We start from the raw sequence: 12,541 nt of genomic DNA, 5'->3' as shown, positions 1-12,541 counted from the left end.
AAGTCTTGGTCAGTAAACCCGTGGTTCGTTCCTTTAGACTGCAAGATTTCATGAAGATACAAAGTTTGAAAAAAAATTCTCTCTTTTTTCGTGTAATTTCAACGTTTGATGAGCAAGCATTCCCATAAAGCAATTCAAGCAATCCCATAAAGCAATTCTAACTCAACTCACAACACGGAAATTCGGCTTAAAAAGTGTGAGAAGGAGCTAAACGTAATAAGGAAATCCCCAAAACTGAAGTCGAATTCAAATGCTCTTTAATATAAAAGAAGCGATTTTATTTTAATTCCTAAACACACACACACACACACACACACACACACACACACACACAAACCACATACTCGAGCTATGCCGGGGGTGAAAAGTAATGAGGATATGAATGGGGGGAAAAGCATTTCCAATTTACACTTCAGTGCTCTGCGGGGTCTGTAGACGAAAAGGAAATCACTTCAGTAAGATTTGCTGCCTTCTGCTACTTCTTTCAAACGAACACCTCAACATTTTTTGGAAGCCTGAATTTCAAGTCAACAGCCCCTGTGGGCATGTTCCATATGAATAGGGTTCATCTTCTGAATAATAATAATAATAATAATAATAATAATAATAATAATAATAATAATAATAATAATAATGGCAAAGCGACATGGACTGAGGAGATTAAGCTACCAGAAGGGAATAGCATCAAACACGTAGATGAGACAGGATGCAAGTACCTGGGAATAATAGAAGGAATAGATACAAACCAAGAGATCAAGGATACGATCAGGAAAGAATATGTCCAGAGACTTACGGCGATACTCAGGTCAAAACTCAACGCCGGAAATATAACGAAAGCCATAAATAAACACATGGGTAGTAACCAGCAATCAGATACTGCGCAGTAGTGGAGTGGATGAAGGCTGAACTCCGCAGCATAGACCAGAAAACTACTAGGAAACACATGACGATACACAAAGCACTACACCCAAGAGCAAATACAGACAGACTATATACATAACACGAAAGGAAGGAGGGAGAGAACTACTAAGCATAGAGGACTGCGTCAACATCGCGAGCAGAGTACTGGGGCAATATCTGAAAACCAGTGATGACGAGTGGCTAAGGAGTGCATGGGAAGAAGGACTGATAAAAGTAGACGAAGACCCAGATATATACAGAGACAGGAGAATGAGAAACAGAACGGAGGAATGGCACAACAAACCAATGCACGGATTGTACATGAGACGGACTAAAGAACTGGCCAGCGATGAAACATACCAATGGCTACAGAGGGGAGAGCTCAAGAAGGAAACTGAAGGAATGACAACTGCGGCACAAGATCAGGCCCTAAGAACCAGATATGCCCAAAGAACAATAGATAGAAATAACATCTCTCCCATATGTAGGAAGTGCAATATGAGAAACGAGACCATAAACCACACAGCAAGCGAATGTCCGGCAATTGTACAGAACCCGTACAAAAAGCCTGTACAAGAAACACCAGCTGGCTCGCAGTAATAAGTGGTACAAACACCAACCTGAGGGATACGTGCCAGTACACCAGACGTGACGTTGATTGACAAAATCAAGAAGAAAGTGTCACTTACTGATGTCGTAATACCATGGGACACAGTGTAGATGACAAAGAAAGAGAATAAAAAATGATAAGTATCAAGACCTAAAAATAGAAATAAGAAGGGTATGGGATATGCCAGTGGAAATTGTACCCATAATCAAAAACACTAGACTCGATCACAAGATCCCTAAAAAGGCACCGGGAGAAACAAGATGCCGAAGCAGCTCCAGGACTCATGCAGAAGAGAGTGCTATTAGAAACAGAGCACACAGTGAGAAAGGTAATGGACTCATAAGGAGGCAGGATGCTACTCGGAACCCCACACTATAAAAACCAAGTAAAAAAGGATGACTGTGATAGACAAAAAAAATAAATAAATAAATAAAAATGCATGCAAATAGCATCCAGAAAGGACATTTTTACAGTAGTTCTTAACCAAAGCAATCTTCATTTAGATGCAATAGTGATATCAAAAAAAATTTAAAGCAATCAAAACTAATAACTGGCGATACTCTAATTACCTCTAATCTCATCATAACAAAACAATAGCATCAACCAGTCTTTCCTTAATCAATTACATCCATTGAAATAAACTGCAAATTGGCCTTTCTCAAACAGGGTAAAATACACAGTGACCTACGCCACCCTGACTCAGGTCAGCTTGAAACATGACAGTACTGAGCGGTCTTAAAAATAAGCAGGCAAGCGACTGCGTCTCATTCTCCTCTCTTTCAGGAAAGTATTTTAGACTTCGACTTTTCGTCAGTCCAACGTAGCCAACAATATGCAGTCGTGAAGTGAATGGAAGTGAGTAACCAAACGTGAGGAAAGTGCCTTGAGGAACACCACTTTACACTTCATTTCTTATTTGATAACTGGAGTAAGGTGTCAAATCGGACGACAATTAAGATGGCACTCGTGGATTTAATGCGCTTATTTTATTTGAGAGAGAGAGAGAGAGAGAGAGAGAGAGAGAGAGAGAGAGAGAGAGAGAGAGAGAGAGAGAGAGAGGGGGGGAAGCAGAACAAGGCTGTCCTTCTTCATGCCTTTCAAGGCTAAGCGGAAGGGTTAGGAAAAAAAAAAAAAGCTCTTTAATATCATAAAAATTATTCAACTAATGAATCACGTCTGGAAAAGTCGCAGGTTTATTCCTAGTGCTAATTGCTTCGGGAAGTAATTATCAAAGATTATATTTTAACAAGTGGCTGCTGCTTTTGTACTACTAGTTTATTTCCTTGTCCGATAACTGATAAACTCCGAGCTATAACAGAGGATGGTTTCTTTGTATATTATGACCAGAGTTCTAACAGCCACTCTGAAAAAGATGATCTTTTTAGTTTTTAAAAAAATCTAATATGCCAAGCCACGTGATGCTGGGTTCGTAGATCACTCCATCCAAAAAGGCATTAAATAGTCGTTAATACATAACACAAAATCACAAACCCACTTTTAAACCTTACCAGTTGTTTTTTCTAATATATATTGTAACCAAAACTTCGTTTAAAAACAGAAATCACACACCAAAACACCTGTAATTTTGAAAAAAGGCAGAATTTCGATTAAAGGGCCTACAACTTCAAAACAAATTACTGTAAAGTCAAGCGTAACCAGGCTTGAGTTTAACCGCAAAATGAATATAACATTGCTGCAATACAATCCCAGTGCTGTAATGGCAAGTCTATTCCTATTAATTTTTGCCATAATGTTATTTGCTCACAAACCTAAGAAAAAACGTTTAGCAAATATATCCCATAACTAAGAGGTATCTAAAGTGATCGGTATCAACTCTTGGAAGATGATGGGATAATCTGCAGGGTCAATAAAGTTATGGTATTTGAAAGGGGGTCGACGAACTTCTCAGGCCAATAGAACTCTCATGGTCAAATGCTAAAAATTAAAATATAAAAACATTCAATTCTTTGTGATTTTTTTTTACTCGGCAGATCAATGATTCCATGTAGGGCTCATTGGTCTTCAAAGAACATTGACCTCTGCCCTAAAATGGGCTACCTCTACCATAAAACATCAATACACATAATTATACGACCCCTTCGCTACTTTCAATTCAATAAAAACTAATAAGTAGGCAGTCTTTATTACACATTCATGATAACAATATAACACGGTTCAGACCTGTCCATAAAATTGGAAGCTTTAACTCATAGGCTAACCTGGCTTCCTCTTTCAATAATCACCCCTGAAGGATGAGGTGTCACTATTTTGACATCTTGCAGCTTTCAACCTTGAAAACGACATCTCGCACGTTTTGTTTGCTCCCCTGACCTCAATTAGAAGTGAACTGTTTGGTCAACATTTCTGTTTACCATCTCCTTTCACGGCCTTCCGTGAAGGGAATTGACAGAGGTTCAGCCACTGTTTTTATCAATTTTTTATTCATTCATTTATATTCCAGTCGTTTCATTTCACTGCTCAACGATTTCGGTTCACGCATCTGGTAATTATTAATGGCAACATCTTAAGTAGGCTACATATTGTACAATAAAACTTCTCGTCGATTTTGATCGAGTTTTATAAACGTCAAAATTATCACCTCAGCTCAAATCATCTCAGATATGAACCACGAAATATAGGTATTCTATCTTCCGGGAAAACAGACAACGTTACTTCTAACTAAAATGAGGCTACGCACATATATGTAAAACCAAATTATCAGTGGACTTTAGACTTTTTTTTTTTGTTAGATACAGGTCAAATCATTTTGTTCGATAAGTAATGCTCCAATATTTTACGAATATGAAAATATACACGATGGATGATTATACGATTTACAAATTGGTGTAACTGAATAATTAGCTTTACAGATAAACGAAAATATTACAATATTATATTCGTCTTTAATACCCAACTGTTATAATATCAAAATACTGACAAATATTTAGTAGCAAAAAATACTACAAGTCATTCAAACCAATCACTGCAAACCTAAAACAAAAATAAGACACAAGTCTTTGAGGTCTCCTAGAGAGCGAAATAATGGATGCTGGCAATATAACCTACGGAAATAACATTACACATTTCACCTCTCATGCTGGTTTGTATCATTGTTTTTCACTATATTGAGGTTTCAATCACTTTTTTGAGAGACAACGACTACCAACATCTCCTTTCCCGCCCACCCCCCCACCGGACCAACAACTCCCCAAACCCCACCCCTAACCCCGTCCCCTCTAGATCATTCTCTACCGCCCTGAAAACTTCAAGCATTTTAATTCGTTTCCAGACTTACAATTTTATAATACTGACTGAGGATGCATGTTCTGGTGAATCATCTGCCCTCTTGTTCCAGAATGACGGGAGAAGAACCATATTCATTCATCACCAAACAGAAGAACCTGGAGATCACTCATTTCCTCACAGTAATTGCAGAAAGTCGTGACCTGATAAGTACAAAGTTGTCAGTCAGAGATGTGGTGACGCCTTCAAATTAAAGGTACTTTAGAATTGGGATATAAAATTCAGGCCAAATACCAAGCCATGGGACCTATGAGGTCATTCGGCGGCGCTACCAATGTCACGGCAGCACACAAGACATAATATTTTAAAAATGCACGCAGCATAAACAAAATAAACAGGGTTTATTAGACGATTGAACTTACATCCTTGTCTCAGACCCACATTGATGCAAAACCAGTCACTCTCCAGTTCTAAACCATTCTTCGTTTTCATTATGAAAACTTCTCTACAAATTACTATCTACGATCTTCATCATCATATCTACACCCCCAAAGTTTATTTTAAATTCCTGTTCCACGTACGAAAAGACACCCGACTTTCATGTGGAACATCTTGGTAACTTCGTCTATTGCGTCTCAAAAAAATTAAAAATACTTTCAAATTAAAGGGAGCGTTTCTAAGGCCATAAATCACACATAATTCTCTAGAATTCTTGAATTTGTCCAAACATTAAAAATAATTTCAAATTAAAGGGAGCGTTTCTAAGGCCATAAATCACACATAATTCTCTAGGATTCTTGAATTTGTCCAGACATTAATTATTCTCTTTATGAAGCGTTCAGGCTTTTCCCCATAAACATCTAGGTGCTTTTTTTTCAAATCTTCATCTAGAGAGCATTTTGAGAGCCGAGGAATATTCCGTAGCCGTTTCTCGGCTGTATTTGTCTTATAGGTAATTAATAAACATCGAGCCTTTGAACCGTAATGTTACTCTGTGCTGTAAGGAAAAGACCCCGAGAATGAAGGTGGAGGAAAAAAAAACTCTTAAATTAATAAGACCAAAGTGCCGACTTTTATTTTCCTTTTCTTGAGCATTGATGGTAAATGTTTGTTCTTGTATGTACCCTAATTAGGATGTTAAAAAGGCTATTGACTAATTACGAAGGCCAACCTATGCCTTTGCCTTGCAGTTACTTCCATAGCTACACCTACTGGCCTCTATATTTGCTCGTTTTAGTTGATTCTACGAACAAATGGGTGGAGAAATATATATGCAGTAATAATAATTAAAAGTGGGGTTCCCATGGATAATTCTATTTAACGAATAAGTGATCTAATTACGAGACGATATGTTCTATGAGAGTGTCAGATAGACATCATGTGAATTTATATTCTGGGATGCATTTTGCCTTCACCACTACCTCATCAGTAGTATTTAACTTATAACTGCAAATATGGTATTAGGTATGAAATAAAAAATTAAGTCAATAGGATGCTACTTATCAGTTGAAAAAATAAATGAATACCAAAAGACCAGAAGGTGAGCCTTCCCCACTTATCATTTACAGATAAAGACAAAATTCGTTAGTTAACATAAAAGTCCATCAATGAGCCCAAAATATATTATTCACTGATAATCTGCAGTTCCGCTTTTTCCCTTAATTTGATAATAATTAACGCAGTTGATCACCCGGCGTATTAGTCAAGATCATCAAGACTAAAAGGGTACAAAAGGTTTTCCTTTTTTTACAAAATATCCCTTCAGTATTAATGTCCAATAGTCTGTGTTCAAGTGGGCTCTGACTAAAAAACGTACATTGAATAGTTTACTTTTCTCAATAAAGTTCCCGTAAAACTTCGTGTATTAAAGTTACGGCAGTCATTGTTGGTTAATAATCCTGAGATATTAACAAACAACTCGTTACTTGTCAGCTTAAATTAACAATGTTTACAACAACCACTATTTCTGTAAGGACATTTGTACCTCATCCAATTTCGGATCGTATAGAAAACGGTCCCCATTGGTAATCACTGTATGGTACACGTACAGAACACCCTTCGAGAAATAAAATGCCGAGATTCCACCATGACTTTTGGAAGACTGGGTTACATATGTACTCACTCCAATTTACATTTCGAAATTAATTTCATAAATTAAATTGTTAATTCCTGCAATGAACTACGGAAATACTACTGTGAACTGCTCTTACATGCATAGGGCTGACTGGTGATAAAATTAAATATAAATATTAAATATATTTAGAGATTCAATTCAAATCGAACTTTATCTGGTACACAGAAAACTAACCACTTCAATACTATCGTTCCCAGCAAACCTCCTCATTCAATCGCTTCGTCAACTCTTAATTTTCTCCATGTTTGTGCAATGGAAAGTGCTTGTGAAGCAGACCATCTGCTGCCATCATCATTTCAATGGAAAACTTACCGTACCTTATCACGAACACACCTCACATCACTAACACTATTGCTCTTTTGTACAGGATATTTCCACTTATTTTAACACTGGTTTTCGTTTCATAAGCTGCAGTGGTTTTGAATTCACGAGCATCAGACAGATCGACTACACCCATTCAAGAAATTTCTTGCTCCAAATGAAAAAGATCCACCGTGGTGGGCCCTCAATATCATATGAATAGGACAGACACACACACACACACACACAGGACACATACACACACACACAGAGAGAGAGAGAGAGAGAGAGAGAGAGAGAGAGAGAGAGAGAGAGAGAGAGAGAGAGGATAATTTCAAGTGGTTCTTTCTTGATGCTAATAATTTTTTGCAGCTAACCTATCCACTGACACCCTATAACTGATCGCCACAAGATTATGATTCAATGGCATAATTCTTAAAATGTTGAAATGATGACAGAACAGCAAATGATATGGAACAGAAGAAAAGCAGGCTGATCATGATCAGGCGGGTATGTTTCTATTTTTTCAATACAATAGTATGTTTACTTTTTTATGAACTACCACAGTAACTTAAGTCTGAAGTACTTTTAGTTCCCAATGTACATAATCGCAACTCGTTGTGGACGTATATTTCGAAAACTTTATCGAGCCTTTTACAAATGTCTCTGTCCCATCCTTTAATCCGTAATGTGCTTTTCAAAGCAACCGCAAGCAACATCAAGCTTGTGCTTTAAGCAAGCAGTGCCAACAAACAAAAATGACCCAATCTTAGACACCTTTACACAAGCGACCAACCATCAAACCTTTATTTCTAGAGATTTGAATTATCATTAACATCTAGAAAAAGACTTATTCGTGGTTTTGGAAATCATTAAGCTTAATTTCTAATCCAGGAATCTTTATTTCTCGAGGTTTGAATTATTATTAACATCTAGAAAAAGATTTAATCGTGGTTTTGGAAATCATTAAGCTTAATTTCTGATCCAGGAATCTTTATTTCTCGAGGTCTGAATTATTATTAACATCTAGAAAAAGATTTAATCGTGGTTTTGGAAATCTTTAAGCTTAATTTTTCATCCAGGAATCTTTAATTCTCGATGTCTGAATTATTATTAACATCTAGAAAGACTTATTCGTAGTTTTGGAAATCATTAAGCTTAATTTCTCATCCAGGAATCTTTATTTCTCGAGGTTTGAATTATTATTAACATCTAGAAAAAGACTTAATCGTGGTTTTGGAAATCTTCAAGCTTAATTTCTCATCCAGGAATCTTCATTTCTCGAGGTCTGAATAATTATTAACGTCTAGAAAAAAGACTTATTCGTGGTTTTGGAAATCATTAAGCTTAATTTCTAATCCACGAATCTTTATTTCTCGAGGTTTGAATTATTATTAACATCTAGAAAGACTTATTCGTAGTTTTGGAAATCATGAAGCTTAATTTCTAAACCAGGACACCTATCCAACAAAATACATTTTCTAGCTGTGCTTTTGAGAGCCCCAACCTTCACATTCATGGCATAAAGACCGCGTACCACTGTTACTACCACTGTTACTACTTGCCATATTCTCAATACAGAACTGGCACAAAAAAAAATGTGTACCAGATAATTAAGAGCTCTGCAGGGAGCCTTTGGTTCCTCATGGCTCTCCCAAAACAAAGGGTTTACCCACCTGGGAGCCCCAGAGTATATACCCTGTGGCGCACGTAAAACGATTTTGGAGACAGGTAAAATTACAACCAATTTAACCTGTATTGCCCCTGGATCCAAGTAACGAACAGCATAATAATGAGACCCAGATCTGCGCGGTATGCAAATGAAGAGCCTACTTGCCTAAAAATAACACGGACACAAGGGAGGTTCGCTCGCCTAAAGTCGAACTCGCGGAAGACATCCTGCTGGACTTATTAAGATATTTCCCCCAACGCCCCCCACCCCGCCCCCCAAACACCCCCCTCCCCAGATCATCCTGGAAGATTGGCACTTGAAAAGCAAGGTGGCACAAATGCTTTGGAGCCCGTTTATACAAAGCTTCAGCAATCCAAAATAATGAAGTAGGGCAGTGGTTTATAATATATATATATATATATATATATATATATATATCATACTATATAATATATCTGTTATATATATATATATATATATATTTATAATATATCTATATATATATATATATATAATATCATATAATATAATATATATTTTTATATATATTTATTATATATAAATATTGTATATATATATATAATAAATATTTGCGCTTGTGTGTGTGTATAAATATTTTATAAAACTCATACTATAGTAATGAATATATATATATATATATATATATATATATATATTATATATATATATGATTTCTTTCCTTTTCTTACACTTATCATCCACTATGTACAAGATGGTTTCTCGACGAAATGAACGAAGCATAATAATAATAATAATAATAATAATAATAATAACAATGATAATTCAGAGCGTTTTCTTACGAGGGTATCTCCCCACCCCCGGCACCGTCCCTGGACAAGACAGCTCTCTCCTCGGCTTGCTAATGGAAAAACTGGGAACAATTAGCAAATTCCATTAAATCATTCATTTTCTTGAAAGATTCCTGATTCCCAGGCAGTGGAATCTGCATTACAGTAATTGAGAGCAAGATGGAGGGTATACTGAAGAACGCACCATTTTTAATTTAGAGTTTCCATAAATATAATTAGGTTCCACGTGAATGACGGGATGCTAGCAGAAATTAAACCCGAGACGAAAAAAATCTAAAAATTCGTGGAAATAGTTAAAACAATTGAAAAATATATAACGAGAATATTATATTGAATAAATCATTCAAATTATTAAATAGAATACATACGAAGACCAAAGTCAAGTCCGAATTTAAATTTTAAAAACTTCGGGAAAGGAGAGTTAAATTTACCGAATAAAAAAAAAGGATGAAAAGGTGCCATAAAGACTCTTGTTTAGTCTACGTAAACTGAGAAAAAATACGCGAATGACTTGAGATACAGGCATAGTACCAGATATTTTGTCATGTTAACGTGAATTAAATTTATATTTATGTTTTTTAATTTATTTAGTTAACGTTAAAAGGAAAAAATGCGAGATTTATCTCAGTGACATCATTACGTGAACGACCATATGTTACATCATCAGAGATTATTTTGCGTTAATGGAAATTTTTACTTATTTATTTATTTATTTATTTATTTATTTATTTATTTACCTATTCATTTAGTTTACGTAAACTAAGGAAAACACGAGATTCATCTCAGTGACATCGTTATGCCAATGACTTTATTTTACATCCACATACCGACATTATTTTAAGCTGAGGGAAATAATTACACACCTGATTCGGGACTACAAATACCTGAGACCTATCCAACATCAGGTCCAACTATTAGACCATAAATTTGGGAGCCAAATCCACGTCATATTTCACCTTTTGAATAAGAACATTAATCACTGCACCAGAGCCCTGCGAGAATAAGGAAGGAGAGAGAGAGAGAGAGAGAGAGAGAGAGAGAGAGAGAGAGAGAGAGAGAGAGAGAGAGGGGGGGGGGTAACTCACAGGTTTAAAAGTCCTTTTTTTTTTTAACTGACGTATTTACCAATCAAGGTAGCAAGGAAAAACCTTGCATAAGAATATGGTCTTCTCAGAGAGAGAGAGAGAGAGAGAGAGAGAGAGAGAGAGAGAGAGAGAGAGAGTAATGCAAACTTCTGAAAGTCCAGTGAATTTTTTTATAACTGACATTTTGTCAATAAAGTTTCAAGAAATAACGTCCATTTTCAACATCCCACGGAGCAGAGAAGAGAGAGAGAGAGAGAGAGAGAGAGAGAGAGAGAGAGAGAGAGAGAGAGAGAGAGAGAGAGAGATGACGGACATATTAGCCATTCCGAGTAGCGAGGAAAGGAATAATACAAATCCCAAGGAAAGGAGGAGCAGAGAAAGCAAGAGAAATGGGAAGACGAGAAGAGGCCAACAAATAAAAGACAAGCACTTCTTCTCCCGTGTTCAAATCAAACACGGCGTCTCCGATAAATCTTCAGTGTTGCATATAGCCTACATCCATGTTGAACCTCTCCAGCCAGATTTAACAACGCTGACAACCGCCCCCAGGCCCCATCCCAGGTTTCTACTACGTAAGACCCCCTCCAATCCAGCCCCGGGGGCTGATATCACTGGGTATTTGCATAAAATCTCCCACCGACCCGAAATCGCCGATGACTACAGGTGAAAGAATCCCGAAGTCAAATAGGAGACACTTGAACCAACCAGGAGGAGGGAAATTTATATACCGAATGGAGCCACTGTATATATAGATCCGTATGGAAAGCTAAAATGCTGAATAATAATAATAATAAAATAATAATAATAATAATAATAATAATAATAATAATAATAATAATAATAATAAATATAATGGAGAAACAGTTACTATGTATACGCACATACATAGACTCGGCTACAGAAATCCCATCCCAAAAAATAATAATAATAATAGTCAACATACAAAATAATAATATTATTATAATAATAATAATGATAACAATTATTATTATTATTATTATTATTATTATTATTATTATTAATAATAATAATAATAATAATAATAATAATAATAATATATATAATAGACGAAGACCCAGAAATATACAGAGACAGGAGAATGACAGACAAAACAGAGGACTGGCACAACAAACCAATGCACGGACAATACATGAGACAGACTAAAGAACTAGCCAGCGATGACACATGGCAATGGCTACAGAGGGGAGAGCTAAAGAAGGAAACTGAAGGAATGATAACAGTGGCACAAGATCAGGCCCTAAGGCTAAGGCTAAGGCCCCACCGAATCCGTCGCGGCGCGTCGCGTGCGTGCAACACGGCTATCCGTCTACAAGCGTCTCAGTCTTCTGCGCGTGTGGCCCAACCAGACACACGAGTAACGGTTATAAGACGGACAATTCAAACTTCAGCAGTACTTGCCGTTATAAAGGGAGAGCGCGAGGTTTTCCTCTGACTCGGTGCTGTCAACCAAATTAGAGGCGTTGAACAGTAGGAAAATCTGGACTTATGACATAACTTTAGATGAGGAAAGAGTGGAGAATATGCAAAACTCTTTCATAAGTTACGATAGCGTCCAGACAAGTTTTTTTAAAATATTGTCGGATGCCGCGGAAAACCTTTGACCTTAATTTCACGAGGGGCATTATATCTCGAATATCAAAATTTTATACCAATTACAGAAGATCCGTATCAACGTAAGAAACTTGTAGTAACTCTGAGGGAAGGATTACTGATTTCGAAATTAAAGTTGCACTTTATTTTATTTAA

This window comes from Macrobrachium nipponense, chromosome 2 (genome assembly GCF_015104395.2).
Source record: "Macrobrachium nipponense isolate FS-2020 chromosome 2, ASM1510439v2, whole genome shotgun sequence".
Taxonomy (NCBI): Eukaryota; Metazoa; Arthropoda; class Malacostraca; order Decapoda; family Palaemonidae; genus Macrobrachium; species Macrobrachium nipponense.
Note: the sequence above shows the minus strand (reverse complement) of the source record.